At 40.7% G+C, this 22,104-nt stretch overlaps 1 long non-coding RNA gene across 1 annotated transcript in view; it reads left to right on the top strand.

Moving 5' to 3' along the window:
• Positions 1-299: 299 nt before the first annotated feature.
• LOC146799029 (uncharacterized) overlaps positions 300-22,104 on the top strand; it is a 180,937-nt gene continuing 159,132 nt past the window's right edge. The window contains exon 1 of the long non-coding RNA XR_014969230.1: positions 300-573. This is a non-coding gene — a long non-coding RNA (uncharacterized LOC146799029). The remainder of the gene's footprint in view (positions 574-22,104) is intronic.

The raw sequence follows: 22,104 nt of genomic DNA, 5'->3' as shown, positions 1-22,104 counted from the left end.
GTAACATTTTAATATCGTTTTTAGAGGTCGGACCCTCGGACGAGAGTCTTCTCCTGCGCATATGCTGAACTGGGCGAGGATAATTCCTCGCCCTCGAGGCACAAGCGAGGAGAGTCACATTATCCTGAGGGGAGTGACTGCACCAAGCAGCAGTGAATGGGCTTCAAATGGGGCGCTTCTGACGTGGCCCTGGGCGTGGTCAGCAGAACCTAATACACTTTAAGGGAAAGGGGTGGGGCTGGCGGACAGCAACACAGTGTAGTGGGAGGGAATGATTAGCTCTGCTTTCGTCTTTGCACTGTTAGGCAACTTTTTCATTGGATAATGGAAGCTGCTGGGAGCGTGGGTTACTGAGTTCAGTTCAGCTCTTCCGGGATTTATCACGTTTTGGCTGACTGTTTATTATGTCGCGCAACGCAACAAACGGACACCATCAAGCTGCTCCTGTCGATATAAATTAACCCACAGGGCTACAGGCACCATTTGCAGCAGTTTGAAAAAGAAAGGCCGTGCCTGCAGCCACGGTAAAGGAGCGCACAGCACGAGGGAAAGGAATTTAAAGAAACGCTGCCGGTAAGATTGATAAAGTGAAACGTTTTGTTTTAAGGGTCTCACTCTCTTCCAGAAGACACTGAGTCGACAAGAGGAGCTGATGGGCACTGCGAGGGAAAGCCTCTTCATGTTAGGGTTGGAATGATTTCTCCACGTCACCCCTTCTCACACAACATATATAATTTCAGCTGCTCACATACTTAAAAGGAGCCGCAAACCAGCCACCACAGACCCCACAAACACCAGTGTGCCAAAACATCTACAGTATGGTTTGCTGCCGAAATATGCAAGCCATGACATATCCGTTATGTAATTGTGTTTCGTTTCTCAGAAATTTAAGCAGGGCTTCCCAGGCATTAATCCAAATTAAAAGCAGGGAGCCCCCGCTCGGCGCTCGCGGCCCCCGGCCCTTTTCAACACCCCATTGTTACTTCAGGGAAATATGTTTGTAAAAACAAAACAAGCATTTGCAATGCAATAGGTCTCGCATTTACGCGAGTTTGAGCTATTGACATTGCAAATACCAATTCCTTTTATTTTTGTTTTAGTTTTTAAAACATAGATCGAAGGCATTGTCATTTACAATGCCACTAGCTTAAACTCGCGTAAATGCGAGACCTATTGCATTGAAAATGCTTGTTAAATATTCCAACCAAGCTTACCTCCCGTTTGGTTTAACACGTTGTCACTTTACCTAAGTTATAAGGTCATCTATTCCTAAATATGCAGAAAATGTTGGAATGTTTCCAATGCGCAAAATAACCTTTACAATTCTCCATGTTCTTGTTATATTTCCATTTGTGAAATCTAGCTTATCGCTGTTTGCATGGCAATCACAGGCAGGAGACTGCCTCAGAGTGCTAATAAAAGACGTGATCACAAAGTCCTAAGCTCCCTGCATGTACAGCTCAGCTCATGTCCCCAGAGTACTTTTTATTTTACAATTCCTCTGAAAATAAGAGCATTTTACATCACTCATCATTATTGATAATTACTTGATGAGTTTCAAACATAAAGCATAAGAGCATTGCTCAGCTTCATAAAAGGACATTTCCATTCATCGGCTTGCAATCCAATAGGTCTCGCATTTGCGAGAGTTTAAGCTATTGGCATTGTAAATAACAATGCCTTTTATTTGTTGGTTTTAAAAATAAATACATAAATAAAAGACATTGTCATTAACAATGCTAATAGCTGAAACTCTTGCAAATGCAAGACCTATTGCATTGCAAATGCTTGTTCTATTTGGCAGGAAAACAGTCAGATTTTAGAACTTTTCTTGAGCATTAAAGCCAGTGAAGGTGCAATAGAATCGGCTATATCGTGCAACACTTTAGTGGGGCAAGGGTCCGAAGGAGCTTCGTAGTTGAATATTTTTATACGTTTGATCATGCGTTCAGTGGAAATTGTAGGAAATTGAAGAGCTGGGCGGTTAGGATCTGAGGGAGTGGCAACTGGGACTGAGTGATCTGTCCCATTGATAACTTATGTAGGCCTGAATCTCCTAAAACCTCTAAGGGCAAGACCTCATTGTCGTTCTTGTAGGACCAAATGTTTTCTACATTACAGGTATTTGAAATTGTCACCTTCAACTTCTTAAATTGAGACAAGTCCAGTGGGGAGCTCCAAGATCCATCTAGGGGCTACTTCTCTCCTGATTCAACCCGACGCACCTTGGAGAAATATTGAATAGGTTACATACAACCACTGGCTCAAATTAAGCACTGCTTACAACAGGCTGTACCGTGGACCCTGGCGAAGATTTCAAAATTAAGGATGTGGAAAGAGACATATTTTTGGGAATTTGCAGTTATTTTAAGATAAGTCACGTTTACAGTCTAAGGCACAGGGAGGCAAAGAGGTGCTCCCTGAATCACACAAATCTTGGACAAATGTTGAAGCTGGGATTATTGTAAGTAGGAAAACCAAAGGGGATGATGGACGGAGTGTTGAACATTGCAAGCACTCACCCCCAGTCAACTGATCTGGGTTTAATTCATCATCCCCTTTGGTTTTGCATTATTGTAAGTAGGTCCACATGTCCTAGGGTCAGCCATTAGTGTCTGCACTCTGCATTCTCAAACGTCATGGAGCAGCACACCCTCTCTTAAATGTGCTGTAACTCGGTCCTCTTGCGGGTGTTAATCTCTGGCATCTGTCGCCTGACTGTATTTATTTTGCGCAACACGCTATAGTGTTGCCACATTTATTTGTAACCCTGTCTCCTGCCTGGAACGTTTCTTTTTTCGTCTCGCATTGAGAGTTTCTTATTGTTGATTTAATGGATGTCTGGTATGTGTTTATTGCCAGCGGTTTTTATTGTTGCATAAAAGGGCAGGTATTTGGTCTGCGGTATTTGTATAGTTGAACAGCAACTGGACAGGCCTTTCTTGGCAGAGATTCCCTCAAATATGAGGGGGTGGGCGGGCCGTTGTCCCCCGGGGCACTATGTAGGTAAGATAGCAGTGGGTGAACTCCGGGTGCTACTCCTGTTCTAATAAGAATACCAGAAATTGTTGGTAGAGAAGACCAGCTTGGTGAGTTCGAAATATATTTAAAAGATTGAACAGATTCTTAAACAAACTTTGCATCCTTAATTTGTGTTTGAATACATGACAGACACCTTTGCTTACCATTCGACAACATTCAAAAGCATGGCTCAGCGAGCCATAAATAGGTGGTCCTCGGCAGGTCACTGGGTTAATCCTGGCCCTTGCAGGCTCATCTTCCCAGGGTTATTATATTCGATAATACAGACACCAGTTACATACAGTGCTGCAAGCCGACGGAAGTGTAGAATGAACCGCTATGTTAAAACAAGTCAATATTTATTATTTGAGCACTTAAGTAGAGTAATTAAAATAGGGAGCAGCAGCCAGGATTATACATCAGGGACAGCTCGAAAGGACAACTTTCTCTCTGTCCTCGAGAAGAGAAGGGGCATGGTGACATATCAGCTGGGCCAGCCTCCTATTTGCATATTCTCGAGGGCTTTGTGTAAAAATAAAGTATTAGCCGCTGTTAAGACGTGCATTTTTAGCCGCTCCACGTGAATTCTAATGGCGCTGGAGGGCTTGGAAGAGGGAAGACCTCCTCGCGGTGAGAGCCAGGCGCTGGCGACGGCAGGGGAACAGATTGGGGGGAGAGGGGAGATGTGGACTGGGGCTGCCAGCGAAGGAAAGGGGTGAGGGCATCGGAGAGTGCCAGGGGTCGGCGCCAGGACAGAGCGTGTAAAAGAGCTCAGTGGACACCTCCGAGGGTTGCATTAAACTGTGGAAAGGGGTGAGGGCATTGGAGAGTGCCAGGGGTCGGCGCCAGGACAGAGCGTGTAAAAGAGCTCAGTGGACACCTCCGAGAGTTGCATTAAACTGTGGAAAGGGGTGAGGGCATTGGAGAGTGCCAGGGGTCGGCGCCAGGACAGAGCGTGTAAAAGAGCTCAGTGGACACCTCCGAGAGTTGCATTAAACTGTGGAAAGGGGTGAGGGCATTGGAGAGTGCCAGGGGTCGGCGCCAGGACAGAGCGTGTAAAAGACCTCAGTGGACACCTCCGAGAGTTGCATTAAACTGTTAATTGAGAGCTGAGGGAGGGAGGGCGAGAGAGAGATAGAAAGGGGGAGGGAGATAGAGAGACTTGATGGAATGACGGAAGCGGGGAACGCGCTGCTTTAAAAAAGCTGCAATAATAACATGCGCTCCCATTACATAAAGTTGTCTCCAATCCGTGAAATAACCGCAGTGTAACATAGCGTCGTGCTTAATATCAGTGCCTGCAAAGTAGCTTAATCCCATGTTATCCAAAGCGGTGAAAGTGAAAGCAATGGAGCAGAGCATCAAAGGGCTGGATGAGAAGGGAGGGGGGAATGCAAGGGTCAAAGAGGCAGGGAGAGCGACGTAAAGCCATATGGCTGCTTTGCGCGCGTGCACGCCTCGTGCACTGTAGCTCTATGCCGGGGAAGCACTTTCAAAAATCCACTTACAAAATATCTCAAAGAGACAGCTTTCGCTGTCTCAGCGAGACCTAAACAACAGGAAAAGCAGAAATGCATCCGTTACCGAGCGGCATTGGATTTAGGGGGTTTAGAGGATGCTGGTCAATAAGTAATCTTTTAAAAGCTAATGCAGCCTCGAAACAAAGCAAAGCCTTTCCTTATTTAACTTTCAAGCCCTAATCCCCTCTAAGACATTTAAACCTCGCTTCTTCCTATCCTCTTTTAATTGTCTAAAACTGTTAAATACTTTGCGGGCTCCCTGCACCAACTAGAAGCTGTGCTTTGCAGCCCGCGCGTTTTTCAATTGAACTCTGTTCCACAACTATTTGTTTTCATTTAGCGGCTACAGCCGGAGCCGGGCTCGTTTTAGCATTTCCTGTTTATTCCACACACTGCCCACATAACTGACGCTACCATGTGCACTGTAATGATAAATAATACTCTTTGGATTAGTCGGACGTGCTGTTGATAGATGCCAAGGTGTGTGGTGGGTCTGTATGAAATGATGAAAATAAAACATGTACAGACAAAGTTTGAATCCTTGATATGTGAGCATGAGCATTCTGCTGGTATGGCTGACTCCCACTTTTATTCTCCCCACGTTGACAAGCTCATTATCATTGTCGGGTCAGATTACAGTATCTATTATGCAAACGTCTACGCATAGTGCACTTTGTATCATGTGCTGCTCTGTGCATTGTTAATTTTCACCAACAGCACCCACTGTCTGCTGTAGGTGTTTGTGGGGTCTGTCATCCTCTTGCACCCTTTTCCACGAGGCGCATTCACATAGGTACAGTATGTTTTGTCATTTTTAACTTTAGCTCTTAACTACCCACCCTCTCCCACAGTTGAAATCAGGATGAATTCAGTGCTTTGGTGAATTGCTACTGCTAATTATGTAGTGTGTTTCTTGTCACAATTTGTCACATGCTTTTTTCAAACTTTCTCGGGGGTGGAGGGAGAGAACCCCCTTTATGTTGCTGGGCTCGCTCATTTATGACATAACACTCCTCGCAATCTTTTACGCCCTACCACTTTGATATGTCAGCAGCCGCCACTGCAACTAAAGAGTAATTCTGAGAAGGATAGCTCTAAGCAAGCACCTGAATCTTCTAGGAAGAAGAAGTGGGATAATAAGAAAAACTAAAAGAAAACTAAATCATGGGCTGGGTCTCCTCCACAGGAAGCCACCGAGAAGCGCTATAACCTATGTAACTGTGATAATTTTAGACCGCCTGACAGGTATCAGTATACTGATACACATTCATCTCATTCCTTAAAGAAGTAATCAGATAAACATTCGGAGAAAGGTTTATGGTGAGAGCGCAGATTGGAGGAGTATGTGAAACTAAAGCAAACACTCCTCTGACGACATTATTAAAGAGAAAGAAAAACCTAAAACCTCAGTTTAAAAAGAAGAAGGTAGCTGGACCTAAAGTCAAGCATGCTGCAGATATTGAGTACACTGCCTCTGAGTGGGGAATGGGTAGTGACCATGCTGGACAGTATGGCAGAGGTCATGATAGATCACCTGTTACCTGATGGATTGTCTGGTGTGAATAGTGCTGAGTGAATATATCCAGGTAGAGACACCAGATACTAGGGTAAGTGTCCCACAACATATATGTAAAATACAACTCTAATTGGAGGGAGACGTACCTAGGAACATTAATGTTCTCTTTTGGGAAGACTTGTCATTCAGCTACGATATTCTCTTGGCTGAAAAGGATTGGCCACATGAATTTGTGATGGATTGCCCAAATGGAGAAACAGTAATTTTACCTGCCTTTTTCCGACCTTGCTCTACATTCAGTTAAGCATTCATAGGTCAAGGAGTGGGCGTTAGTACTACCTCCTGTATTATGCCACAACCATGTGTGGTGGGATTACGGTTCCCATTATCATGAAATACCACTGAGGTCTACCCCACAATTTCAAAACATCAAAACAAAACCTCATGAAAAATGAAGCTGGAGAGTCTAGAGCAACTTGAATACAGGGTATAATGGAAAGTTGCACCTCTTCAATGAATAATCCCTTAGTTACCGTGATGAAACCAGACCATTCATATCATCTAGTTTTAGATTACAAACATCTAACACAGCTACTCACATATTTGCATTGCAAAATGCACACAGCACAGCACTAATGAACAATATTGTGAGTAAATAATACAAATACTAAATAAACTAGATATCTCAAATGGATTTTTCTACCAAAATATAGCACCTGGAAGCAGGTATTGTACACGCTTCAGCTCTCTAGGTTCTCAAAAACAGTTCTGTTGTTTGTCCCAGGGGTAAAAGAACAACCCGTGCTGTTTGCAGCCATGGTAACAGAACTTCTAGAAAATGTGGATGACCAGGAATTGTCTTATGTTAATGACATATATCTGATGGATGATGACCTTTCTGTATCCTTGAAAAAAGTGAATCACATCATTTTAGGATTTGCTCACATGGGCTACAAATTTAACTTTAAAAAAATAAAAGATTGCCCACCTCAATGACCCTATTCTGAGATATGAGTTTTCAAGTGTAGACACAATACTTGCAACACATACTGTCCTGTCCTGTGCTCCTTCAGCCCCCAACTACATTGAACAGGTTACAATCCATATTAGGATTCCAAACTTTTGGCAGAACTTACATTCCTCATTATGCAGGTGGGGTTAATCCATTTTACAACCTGATTCATCCAGATGTCTCTAGTACATACTGGATCACTGAGCACACACAAAAATACTACATTCAGTACAAGCTGACATGCTAGCTTCAAAACACTTACACACACATGTTAACACAGCAAACCTGGTGATCCACGTCATAATGGGAGCATCAGGGTACACTTATGACACATTCAATGAAGGTGACACAGATGGCAATCGCAAAAAAAACTGACAGCAGTACAGACTGCTATAGTTAGAGAGAGAGCCCTGGCTCTGGGTAAACAAATAATTGTGACCCCAGTGCCGACCTTATAGGCCGTCGCAAGAGCTAATGTACCAAACGCAAATGCCTTACATTCAGGATGAATACAATGGGATAACTCACTCACTGCAACAGATGTAGATTACTGATTTGACACTACACTACAAACACAAGCGTTTCTGTAATATGAGCCAGAATACGCCCTGCCTAATTAAATGATGCCTCTAGATCAGTACGATTACATCAAATAAACTGATGGTTCTGCACAAATTGCCGTAGGGACAAAGCAACAATATTCAGCAGCATAAATCATCATAAAGGGGCTCGTTCAGGATAGAGAATTCCATCCTGAGAAAACCTACACACAGTCACTTGGTGACTGCATTGCACAGTTGGCTGAACTTTTGGCTTTAATACTGTCACTGGAAAATATGGATCCCGTATTCTCCAAAACTCATGGTGTATGATGCGAAATATTGTATACAATGAGAGTTAACACTACTAGAGCCAAAATGGATTCAGAGATTTAAAGGGTACACACTAAAGCACAAGATGCTTTGGGAACAGGTGGCAAGGCTAAAGATTTGCTTGCCACTGACTCACGTAATTTACACATTGAACTATCAGCGTGTGGGCGTGCACATTGAATGGAATGCAATGGCTGATAAAGCTGCAAAAACAACAGTGCAAACTGCTACAGTCGCTACAATGACACGTTCTAGCTAAGTTTGGCCAGTGAACTCTGCTCCGCTCGTGGAGTTTGCGGCGTTTTCCACACTACACGTTACACGGAGCTTGCGGAGTTCCAAAAAAACCAAATTCCTTTAAATTTGTTTTTTATTCACTTTTATACTGTTAGACAATGATTTGCTGTATGATTTGGGTTTCAAACTGTATGATTGTCTTTTTTAAATAATTTTATATTATAGCAACTTTAATATGATCTCATGCTGGAGTATTGCTATGGATAGCTTTCTTATTATCATTAGATAGCTTTGGTCAACATATGTCTGAGGAATGTGTGTCACATGGCTAGGGTAAGCCATGGAAGAAACACTTCCATTTGACATGAACGCATTTCTTAAGTTACCTTCTTTTTCTACATGATAACCTTTGGCACAGATTTGCTTGCGTGACAGTTCAGGATAAGTTTCTTTGAAACTACATTGCTTACAATTCCACTTCATAAGTACACTATCACAACACCTTGTACATTCAGAATAAGGCCTGAACACATATTGTGAAAATGTTGTTGTTTAATATTCGTCCATGAGGTGACAGGGCTATCACAGAGATAATAAACAATGTCAGCTTGGCTAAATCGTTGACACGGAAGATAGGATACTGTTATTATAAATACACATGTATTTCTGTTCTCAAATTAGAGGAGCAATCTGCTGTCATTAGTGAGGATGTCACTATGTCTTTGGCTTAGCCCAGCTGATTCCTGTTTACAGTCTGCGTGGAAAAATGTCAAATTATGACCAAGATGGGGACCTAAATAGCTTGCCTTCAGGTAATGGGGATTTAGATCATCTGGCAGGGTATTCTTGGCAAAACACCCACCCTCAGCAAATAGGTTAGGGGGCACATAGTAGGGGTACGCTATACATCATACTTATATGCCAGTAAATATACACTGTCAAAGCTCAATGACTATAGTGAAATTATTAATTCCGTTCACCATTCTTATTTTGCTACTCACTTTTATCTACTTCTGTCTATTACTCATTGTAGCACACATATGTTATACAAGAATCACAATGGTTCAATAATTATTGAAAACGCCCGTTGTTTATTTCTTGTGTACCTCTTTGAGAAAGAACGAGTGACTGAGCGAAATGGTTCTAGATCTGATACCATAATGCCCTAGGGAGTCAGGGTTGTCATGTTCTGAGGTTGCCCAAACCATTTGTTAGGTTTAAGGGTACACAGGGTGGCACCGTGAGCTAGCAAGACTATAGGGCAACATATCCTGACGGGGTGCTTGGAATTTCTCTAGCACCATCCCAACAATTAAGTTGTCCAACAAACTAACAATCCCCTCTGGAAAGTGGAAACTGTACAACTATATATATATATATATATATATATATATATATATATATATATATATATATATATATATATATATCCAGCTCCTTTTTGCTTGTATTTTAACCACCGCTGCTCCTGAACAAAGGGCGCGGTGGTCTGAATGAATTCGAAAAAATCTCCCTAAGCAAAAGCAAAGGATGACTATGCTTTGTCTTGCTGAAATATTGATTTAATCGTCAGCTGTTGGACACGTTTCGCCAGTCCTGCAGGCTTGATCACCAACAGTTACAATAAAGTTTTCAGCCATTTTAAATGCCACGAGTGGTGTGTCACATGTTCAAAACTACTACAGCAGTGTATCAGAAGACAGACTCGTAGTTCCACAATTATAAACTCAATGTTCTTAGTAATCTGTACAAACTTTTCTGCATTTAAAAAAAAAAAATTCTCATGATATCCCAGCACTAATGCTCACTGGTGCTGGTTCTGTGATTACAATATATTCTAAATGTTGTCATGGACATGTGCCCTAATTTAATAAAGAATGAGAATGAGCAAGATAAACCTTAGTAGCAGTCTCTCTTGAAGCAACATTATGCACAAATCTCTGCATGGTTATTCAGATTTAAATATTTTTGAAATGGTTACCTATTTAGCCCAAGTGGGCAAACATTAAAAGCAGAATACCATTATACAAGTAAAGGATGCGTCTTTTGAAACTGCAAGTGCTATAATAAAGTGAAACTAAAAATAATAAATTTCCGTGAAAGGTTAAAAACAACAAAAAAGGGAAAAAGAGTTTATTAATTATATACTTAATTCATAGATGAGTATGTAAATCTTCCTCCATATTCAAACCTTCTAGGATTTCACTATTCAATTTGATTATGTAAGAAGATTCTAACCTTCTCAACTGTTTTTTTTTAGCATCTATTACAAAATACAATAGTCCTTCTGCATTTTTGTGATACTGTTGTTCGAAATGGCGTGCCACCGGATACGTTTTATCACCATGCTTGATGGCTCTTAAGTGCTGTAACACATGTTTGTGGACTGGTAGGATAGTGCTGCTTATGTACCTCAGGCCACACGGGCACTGAAGCACGTATACAGCAAAATCCGTTTTGCATGTATAGTGGCCTTTGATTTCGACCACAAGACCACAAGCCTGTGGTCTTGATCACATAGCGCGCTTTGCAAATGGACATTGTATTTATAGTATCTATTAGTGACTCTTCAATGTTTATTGTGACATGGCAAAAACGTGGCAATTTTGCAGCATGTAGTAAAACCATCATATTATCAGCCGATGACTAGGTGCAAAAATGACAAGCAAACTTCAGTGATATGACAAAAATGTGGCAATTTTGCAGCATGCAGTAAAAACATCTTGTCATCAGCCGATGACTAGGCGCAAAAATGACAAGCAACTTCAGTGACAGACATAGACAAAAGACTAGTGCTCTATATAACAGTGCAGATGGCTCAGCATTCTGTAACTCCAGTGATGTGCAGTGTGTTAAGAGGTAAGCAGGTGTGGGCAAAGATAGATGTATTGTCAATGTGTGGAAAACGGCGTAATGATAGTCTCCCAAGACGTGTCAGTGATAGAAGCTAGTTCTATAATTAGATGAGATAACACGAGTATATGTTCCTGAAAACCATTGTGGATGCCATGTGGCATGGGTAAAATGCAAGGAACCTGGTATGCCATCATCACTGACTTGGGAACATACAATGAAGTGCATCTATTGCAGCCTTTACATGTTAGTGCCCATGCGGTTAACAATTATGCTTGAGCGCATTTGCAGTCATGTTGCTATGTATGGTAAGTGCGGATACTTAAGTGGGCCTAAGTGTTATAGGAGTCACATATAGCATTTTGTAGTCTGCGAGTGATGTGTGTTTTTCACTAAATGGCCATAAAATGTGAGTACGTTAATCTACTAAACAACGGGGTCACTAATGGATAATATTGAAAATAAGTGAAGTGGGACAGGGGAAAGTGTTGAGGTGCTGTGACGTGCGAGTACTAAACCCTAAAGTTGCTCCTAGAACTGGCGAGCCTGGTGCAGTGTGTTAAAACAATGTTCCTAATCGTGAGAACAAGAAATGCAGTGGGTTAAAAACTGGACAACCAACTAAAAGTCAGCCGACTTTTAGAAGTCAAATGGGTGAAGTGTGTAAACGCAACTGTGGTAACTTCCTTTTACAGGAAGTTCTAAAGGTCTTCTCTGAGATTCAGTCCTGTTGGTGCCTTTGTGTTGAGTTCAATTATATATTTGGAATCCAGTTATCTTAACAATTTCTCTCTATTTCCCCCACGTCTGAGTGGTAGGATGCAGTTAACTACACAGTATTTAGGGTAGTCCAAATTGTTATGATGTGTTTCTTTAAAGTGCCTGGCAACAGGATATGCTGGGTCACTGTTGACAATTGCTCTAATGTGTTGCAAGATACGTAGGTGCACCTGGAGCTTAGTGCTCCCTACAAATCTGAGCCCTCAGCTGCAGGTAAGAATGTAAACTGCTAATTCCATTCTGCAAGTGAGTTTTTGTTGGATAACTACGGGTTTGTTCCTGGACTCCGCCATGATTTGGGTGGTGTTAACTCCAAAAATCTGCACGCCCTGCAGCTGCTGCACTTAAAAAAAAACCTTTGACACCTGATAACCAATTCATGGTATTAGTTATTTCAGGGCTGTTTCTAACAACAGCATCATGCATGGAACTGGCTCTACTATAGGTGATGTCAGGCCTAGGGGCAACCATGGGTCCTAGTGTGGAATCAATCTTGGTGATGGCCCAGTGTTTGTTGAAAATGGATTTGAGTGCACATGCCTCGATGTTGTGAGTGATGATTAGGCACGTGGTTACCCAGTTCTCAGTGGTCAGCTCCGGTTGAGTATCTGTGTTGTTAGTAATGTCAGCGCATGTGCCCTGTAATAGCACCTCCTTGGGAAATGAGTTAGCTTTGGTAATCGCTGCCATGATCGTCTTTTTTGTGTACCTTTTAGCCCTGCATCTCATGTAAGACTCCAATTGGCACTTGGTTAGGTCCGTAGTGTTGCTGCATATGCTGCGCAAGCGCAGCATTTCCCCATAAGGAATGCTTGCTATCAGGTGTTTCGGGTGGAAGCTGGTGGCGTGCAAGGTGGAGTTCCCTGCAGTGGTTTTTCTATGGAGGGTGGACTGTATTGTGTTATCAGAGACATATACTTTTACATCCAGAAATTCCACTGATTCTGTGCTTATGGTGGCAGTGAACTCCAAATTATAGTCATTACAATTGATCTCATTGATGAATGTCTTTGCACTATCAATGGAACCCTTCCAGACCATGAATATATCGTCTATATAACGTAGCCAACAGAGGATGTTATTGGACCAAGCTTCTGAGTGTGTGACCCTGAAGACCCGCTCCTCCCTCCAGCCCACATGGAGACATGCGTAGCTGGGGGATAAGCAAGGCCCCATGGCCACACCTCTGAGTTGTTGGTATGTCTTGTTGTTGAGCATAAAAAAGTTATGTTGTAGGCACCACTCAATGAGAAACATGATGAATTCATTGTGTTTGTAACAATGGCTAGGTCACTTAGCCAGGAATTCATGGCATGCATTTAGTCCAACTGGATGACGTATGCTGGTGTAGAATGAAGTTATGTCAAGAGACATCAGGACACAGTTCAGTGACCACGGGATATTTTTGATTTTGAGAAGGAAGTCGCTAGTGTCTCTTAAGTAGGTAGGTAAGTTGATGACATGCTCTTGCAGAAAGTAGTTGACCTATTTAGATATGTTTTCACAGAGGCTTTTGCGTGCCGAAATGATGGGTCTCCCAGGCACCGGTGATGTCCCTTTGTGCACCTTTGGCAGAAAGTACAGGATCGGTAGTACAGGAAATTCGTTGTTCAGGAAATTGAACTCCTCTTTACTGATAATGCCTTGCGTTCTGTAGTTATTGAGGCTCTTTTTGAGTTCTTTGCCTCTAGCAACTACTTCCTTCATGGTGGTAGGTATATAGCAAGTTGCATCGTGCAGATGTCTGTAAGCCTCCTCCATGTATAAGTTCCTTGGCCATAGGACGATGTTGCCGCCTTTGTCTGATTTGTTGATGATAATGTCCGTTCTGTCTTTTAGTTTTTTCATGACGTCCATGTATTGTTTGTGTTTGAATGTCTTCTTGTGTTTTGCACGGGATTTTCTTTTGTGTAAACTTTTGACCTCTTCCACAATCACATCGTTGTAGATGTTGATGGCATCTCTGGGCATGGTGGGCGTGAAAGTGGATGGTGGCTTGAATGGACTTGTGATTTTGGTTGATGTGTCTATACCAGTGTTGTGTAAAAGTAGTTGTGTTGAGGCATTATCAGTTGGAGATTCACGTTCTGTCATGGTTCTGATTGTGGCAATGTCCGAGACTGCAAAAGTGCCTTGAGTGTGGACCAATTCGATGTTGTCAGTAGTTGGAAGTTTGTTGCCATGTTTCTGTTTGAAAGATTTGATGAGTTTGAGTTTTCAGATGAAGTTGAAAATGTCAATGCGGGTGGTTGTGTAATCAAAACTACTTTCTGGGCAGTAGGGCAAACCTAAGGAGAGAAATTGTGTTTCTGCCTCGGTTAGTTGTAGGTCCGAGAGATTTATGACTGTGTCGGGGTTATCCTTTATTTTCGTCTCCAGTTGCCTCTTTTTTTGTTGTAGTTTCCTCTTTGATTTCCTCAGTTTTCTGCGCTCACGTCTTCAGCAGTTGCGCCTATGTTTTGTTTCCTCAGTGCTCGTGGGCGCAATGTTTGATGCCTGTCCTTGACTAAAAAAACCAGTTCCTCTGTTAGACTGAAGTTGTTTCTTAGTCTAGGGTCCCTCTTATCCCTGCTGCCGCCATCTTCTGAGTATGTGCTGGTTGCCCCGGTAGAGCACAGGTCAGATGATGAGGCCGAGTCTATTTCCTCATGGGACAAGGCAGTCGACGTTGCAGGTACGGGGAGCTTTGTAGATTTATTGAGTTTCTGTCTTTTCGCAGAGTCAAATTTCCTAGCAAAGGTGAAAATGTGTTCACACTCATAGTCGGCCTTATGTCGAGCAAATTTGAATGCCTTACGTGTTTTTATAGTTTCTTCATGTTTTTTCAATTTTGTCATTATTTCTTCACGGCCTTTGCTAACTAATTCTTTTCGGTCTGAGCTGTCTAGTTCCTTGTTTATTTTATCAATTTTATTTTGTCGTTCACTTCAATCAATGTCCGCATATTTGATGAGGATGACTACTAGGTGTATTGAGGCCTCCAGGTTGCTCTCCACCCACTCCTTGAGCATGAGTGGGTTAGGGTTGTCGAAGCTTGGTGCCAGCATGATTCTTAGGCCTCGTGGAATACGGCCCACATCGCGGTACATTTGCAGAGACTTACACTCCCACCATTTGGTTAGTTTGTTGCACATTAATTTTTCAAGGTTTTTGAGTTTGGTTTTGATGTCACTGCTTGGAGCCCCTACAGCCGTGGGGGCTCGTTGTTGGTTGTCAAGTGTCGGTAAGTTGTCAAACAATGCATCGGCACCTGCTTATATATATATATATATATATATATCTTTTTTTCACCAAGAATTAATCACGCAGCACACTCCAGAGAACCTGGTTACAAAATCTACAGAAAGGATTCAGCAAATGCAGCAGCTGCAAAGCTTGCAAAATTGGGAAGAATATAAAGAATTTCATGGATCCAAAAGGAAGTCTTTAACATCAACAAAACTATAGCGTGTGAATCCTCTTATGTAGTCTACCTGATCGAATGACTGTGTGGGAAACGCTACATAGGTAGTACGATTTGCCTGTTATAAAAGCAGATTTTAGAACATATCAGGGCGACTCAAAATAAAGACACCACATATGCAGTAGCAAAACATATGGTGACGTATGAAGGGTAATCATGGCAGAATATGACATACTCAGGACTTGCCACTGTCCCAATTCATGAAAGGGGAGGGAATAGAACTTTGAAGCTCAGGCGCTTGGAGTCACGGCTAATCATAAGGTTCAAGAAGAAGATCCCTACAGGATTAAATGGGGATGAAGAGATGTACATACATCTTTAACAAAAAATGTCAGAAGGAAGCAATCTCCAACTCTGAAACAATAAACAAATGGGAGAACACCTGTTGTTATTGTACTCACAGAATATATATAAGAAAATCAAAATAATGCACTTCTTTGAATATGTGTATGTACATATAATGGATCCAGAGTAGGATAAAGGACTCGTATCGTTTTATGGACAATGATTTGTTATACAAATGTGAGTGGGCACTGAGCCCAAGAAGAAGTTACCCTTAGGTCCCAACAATGGTGGGGAGGGGGCACTAAGCACGCGACAAAAATATTAATTGATATGGAAATAAAGAGACACTGAGTCTAAATGTAGGCACAGATGTAAAAAGAAGTACCAACATAGATGAGGCTAACCATTTATGTGTATTGCTATAATACAAAAATATATACAGTATAATGGTAATGAGAATCATAGCGGGCGAAAACATCCCTACTCTGTGATAAAATGTAAATCACTCATAAAACAAACCAATGAAGATATTTGTAAAAACTTTTAAATATTTTGTTTTTGTATGTTTCTGTGGCATAAATGTATGCAATGTAAAAACTACCTATCCCACAATGCATCATAATAAGCAAAGCATAAGTGCCTGAGATCGCGAACGGTAAGTTTGCAAGTGCGAGCTGCTGCTCGGGTAGAATTTCTACCCGAGCAGCAGAAACACTAGCACAAACTGCAGTTCACACTGCACTCCGCCACTTGTGGAACTTCGCTGAGTTTTTTTGGACCTTCGCGGTGTTTCGCATAGCAAAACTCCACGAACTCTGCCCAGGCCTCATATATATATATATATATATATATATATTCACTAAAAAAAAACATAGGTTTCAGGGGCGTTATAGTTAGCTGGACATTTCCCTCGTACAAAACCCTAGAAATTCCCCCGTTATAGTTAGTTCAGCTAACTTTAACTCGCGCCCCCGCAATGCACTGCTGATGACGTCACATATTACATCACTCATGACATGGTCAGTGACATCACTGATGACATCACTCATGACATCTCAAATGATATCACTGATGACATCACTGATGACGTCATCCAGTGAGTCTGTGTTTCTGTAAAGTTTTAATATGTTTAATATATATATTGAAAGGCCTTTTGAAGAATGAGTGGGTGTACACGTGTGTGAATGGATGATTTTCTAGGTGCGTAACTGACTCTATAAGTGAGTCATTAAATGTATCTTACTGCAGACTAGTGACTAAACTGTGTGAATGTCTGTATGTGTCTGTGTGTTGGTGTATAAGTGGCTGCATGGTTTTGTGAATACCTATATGAATGTGTACATATGGGTTATTGATTGGTTGTCTCAGTATCTGTATGGGTGCCTGAGTCTTTGTGTGGGTAGGGTGTGTGTGACTCTATGCATAGATGTGTGAGTGGGTGATTATATGGTGCATGGTTTTAAGAGTGCAACTGTGATGGACTGTATGGTTGGGTGAGTGTATGTATGAGTGTGTTAGTGATTGAATGTATATCTCAGTTGTACATGTGTCAGTAACTACATATGTGAAACGCAGTGTATATGTGTGTAAGAGTATATAACTATCTATATGTGAGAGTGTGTGATTGAGGGAGTGCCTGTATGGATGAGTGTGTGCTTGTATTAGTAATTGTATAAGAGTGTCAGAATGTGTTAGTATTTTTATGAGTAAGTGAACTTGAGTGTGTTTAACTGTATAGGTGAGTAAATTGGACTGTGATTAATTATTTGCATGACTGACTAGGTGTGTCAGTACCTCAATGGATAATTGGCGGTGTGTGAGTGTCGATATAGTTGTATAAATGCATATGATAGTCCTGTACGGAGTGACTGTAAGTATGAGTGACTGTACAGGTGAGTGAGTGGAGATGTATGTAGACCTAAGAGTCAATGAGTGGGTATGTAGTTGTTGGTATTGGAGTATCTATGGTTTTCAAAATGGCTGTCTGAAATGTTGAGTCGGTGTATCAAAGGTTATATTAGGGTGTGAGAAGATGCACTAATATATCACATGGATGACATCATCAGTGATGTCATCAGTGATGTCATTTGAGATGTCATCAGTGATGTCATCAGTGATGTCACTGACCATGAGTGATGTAATATGTATCGTCATCAGCAGTGCATTGCGGGGGCGCGAGTTATAGTTAGCTGAACTAACTATAACAGGGGAATTTCTAGGGTTTTGTACGAGGGAAATGACCAGCTAACTATAACGCCCCTGAAACCTATGTTTTTTTTTAGTGAATATATATATATATATATATATATATATATATATATATATATATATATATATATATATATATATATATATATATATATATATATATGAGGCCTGGGCAGAGTTCGTGGAGTTTTGCTATGCGAAACACCGCGAAGGTCCCAAAAAACTCAGCGAAGTTCCACAAGTGGCGGAGTGCAGTGTGAACTGCAGTTTGCGCAGCATGCATTGAAGATTTAAAAATGTGGAGAAATTAAAACAATTCTCCTTGTTGTGCTTTCCTACACCAATTTTAGAATGGTGCAGCATTCACACACATATCGAGATTTATGATTTCTCATAAATCTAGACATGTGTCTTGTTCTATGAGTATTAAGTGCAATCATGCACAACAACACTTATAGAACACCCTTTCAACACAAAGTGGTGAGCATGATGAGGTTATATTTACATGGAGTATAAAAAGTGCACAGAGTGCCCTTTCCTCTCTTTGTAAATATAAAAGAGTATCTTGCACAATAACTATGTTACAAAAAGTGACATATTTCCGTTTTTAAATTTCCTTGCGAATGATAGAAGGTAAGCACGGAGTTTTGTCTGCAAAGATGTTCAAAGAAGAATGATTGAAATGATTGCGGTCCTTCAACAGCTAAAAAGGTGAAATATTATGAACCCCTCAAATCTCTTTTTTTGCAGGTCACATGATATCTGATTATGGTCAGATTTCAAAACTACATAAACAGAGTGTTTTTAGAAACGTGTTTCAACTTTGTAGCTTCTTGCAGGCCTCTTCATTCTGCATATTGAGACTTAGTTAAGCTTACCTTCACAATAATAGAAATAAAAAATGTTATACATCTTTTTCTGTTTTTCTTTCAAATATAAATTCATATAAATTGCTTATTTTAAAATTTGGATCTGTGAAAGAAAAGGAAAACATAATTATAACATGTAATAATAAATTTTATACAACACAGCATAATTTCCACAAAGTAATTTTTTTGCCTTTTTTGCTGTTCTTAGAATATATTAAATTTCACTAAAAATAGTGATTTCAATCGTACTCATCACTTAACAGCGGGCAAAAAAAACACAATCTCAAAGATTGTTAAAAAAAAAACAACATGCCATTCTCAAAATACAAATCACAGAAATATAAAATGCACACAGCTAACAACATGTTTTAACTTACAAAAACTGTAAATGATGTCGCTATAAAATATTCACCAAATCTATAGTTGAATTTTTGGAGGATGCACCACGCCCACAACGTTTTCTACTTTTCTCGAGGGACAAACAAAGACCAATACCACCTTTCTCATGCACAAGATTTTCCAAAGAGTTCTGTTACGAGGGGATCCTAACAAAAAATACTCATGCGGCACAGCAAGTATGATGAAACACCTAAGGACCCATCATCCAAACAATCTTGCATGAGAAGAGTGCAAACAGATGAGAAACACTCCTCTTCTGTATCTGTAAAAAAGAATCACAAATAAATTTATATTAATAACTTTCAAAATTATACTATTCCATTACTGTACAAACACATTTTAAATAAATACTGACTAAGAAACTATGTCCCTGAACCACAAGTGTGACGATGGTTAAAACACTACATGCATAGTGCATGCTACTTTGAAACAGTTCATGCCCTTAAGCCTACCTCACTAAAACTCTACATGCTAACTGACTAAATGATTGCAGTACTATAAAGAGACACACTGGGTGAGTGACAGGGTGTTCGCTAGAAGAGTATGAATACTAACTAGGGAATTAAAGGTGTGAAACACAACTGTGTAGGTGATTAGAGGACTGCATCCATACTGCATAGGCATTTAAAGCAGTCCATGTGCTAAGGCCTGGCTCACTGCATGACTACTTGGGTACTGACTGAATGATTAGAGTACAGCAAGGAGAGTGCCTAGGTGAATTTATAAGTGCTAGGCTTTTCGCACAGGGAATGGATTAGTACTTGGTACTGAATGGGTCACTAGAGGAGTGCAAAGGCAGTGACAAGATGTTTGCTGGACTGTATGGATACTGACTAGGAAATTGAAAGTGTGAAAGACAAGTGTCTAGGTGGTTAGAAGACTGCATGCATAGTGCATAGGGGTTTCAAGCAGTCCATGTGCTAAGGCCTGGCTCAGAGCATGAATACTTAGGCACTGACTGAATGATTAGAGTACTGCAAAGATAATATCTTGGTGAATTTATAAGTGTTTGAGTTATCGCACAGTGAATGGATTAGTACATGATGCTGAATGGGTCACTAGAAGAATGCAAAGGGAGTGACAGGGTGTTTCCTGGAAGTGGGTGGATACTGACTAGGGAATTGAAGGTGTGAAAGACAATTGTGTAGGTGGTTAGAGGACAGCATGCATAGTGGATAGGGGTTTGAAGCAGTCCATATACTAATGCCTGGGTCACTGGATAAGTACTTGGGTACTGACTGAATGATTAGAGTACTGCAAGGAGAGTGCCTGGGTGAATTTATTAGGGTTTGGCGCAGTGAATGGATTAGTACATGATGCTGAATGGGTCACTAGAGGAGTGCAACGGGAGTGACAGGGTGTTTGCTGGAAGTGAATGGATGCTGACTGGGGAATTGAAGGTGTCAAAGACAAGTGTGTAGGTGGTTAGAGGACTGCATGCATAGTGGATAGGGGTTTGAAGAAGTCCATGTGCTAAGACCTGGCTCAGTGCATGAATACTTAGGCAGTGACTGTATCATTAGAGTACTGGAAATAGAGTGTCTTGGTGAATTTATAAGTGTTTGAGTTTTGGCACAGTGAATGGATTAGTACATGCTGTTGAATGGGTCTCTAGAGGACTGCAAAAAGAGTGACAGGGTGTTTCCTGTAAGTGTATGGATACTGACTAGTGAATTGAAGGTGTAAAAGACAAGTGTATAGTATGTTAGAACACTACATGCATACTGCATAGACATTTGAAGCAATCTCTTTGGTACTTAGAAACTAACTAAATAATCAGACTACTTCTAGGACAGTGCTTAGGTAAAACTTTTACATTTTCAGTTCTGCCACAGTGAACAGAATAGTACATGGTACTGCACCTTAGTGTCAAACCCTGACTCATTTTATCAATGCATAAACAAAGACTAGCTTCCAATGCTACTAAAACTTGACAATATGACAGGTTTTAAAAGAGTTATCTGCTAAAAAATACACGATGTTACCAAATGCTTCTCTCACAGTGGTTCCCAAATGCACACAGACTCACAGTGTGATTCTAGACAACAACCACTATACCTAGGAGTTTACCAAAAATCATTCACTACTGTGGAAGTGGTAAGGGAACTGCACACAATCTTCATATTTCAGGACTGCACTTTTGTGTCAAAGCCTGACTCATTTAATCAAAGCATAAGCAAAGACTGGCTTCTAATGCTATTGAAACTTGACAACATGACCGCTTTTAAAACAGTTATCTGTCAGCAAATACACGATGTTACCAAATGCTTCTCTCACAATCCTTACCCAAATGCACACAGACTCACAGTGTGATTTTAGACAATCAACACTATCCTAGGAGTTTACCAAAACTCATTCACTAGTCTAGAAGAGTTAATGGTACTGAACACAATCTACATATTTAAGTACAGCACATCAGTGTCAAAGCATGACTCATTAATCAACGCATAAGAAAAGACTGGATTCTAATGCTACTAAAACTTCACAACATGACAGGTTTTAAAAAAGTTATCTGTCAGAAAATACATGATGTCGCCAAATGCTTCTCTCACACTGATCCCAAATACACACTAACTCACACTGTGATTCTAGACAAGCACCACTATCCCTAGGAGTTTACCAAAACTCATTCACTACAGTGCAAATGGTAAGGGAACTGCAAACAATCTACATATTTCAGGACTGCACTTTTCTGTCAAAGCCTGACTCATTTAATCAAATCATAAGCCATAACTGTCTTCTAATGCTACTAAAACTTCACAACATGACAGGTTAAAACAGTTATCTGTCAGCAAATACACGATGTTACCAAATGCTTCTCTCACAGTGGTTCCCAAATGCACACAGACTCACTGTGTGATTCTAGACAAACAACACTATCCCTTGCACTATACCAAAACACATTTCTTCATCTAGAAGTAGTACTACATTTTAGTATAGAAACATAACATAACTCATTTCACAAATTCATAAACAATGACTGGTTTCTAATTCTACCAAAATATAAAAATACACAGTTATCTGTCTGCAAACACATGAAAAACACAAATGCTTATCACAGAATGGTTT

This window comes from Triturus cristatus, chromosome 9 (genome assembly GCF_964204655.1).
Source record: "Triturus cristatus chromosome 9, aTriCri1.1, whole genome shotgun sequence".
NCBI lineage: Eukaryota > Metazoa > Chordata > Amphibia > Caudata > Salamandridae > Triturus > Triturus cristatus.
This window is presented reverse-complemented; position numbering and strand designations above follow the sequence as displayed.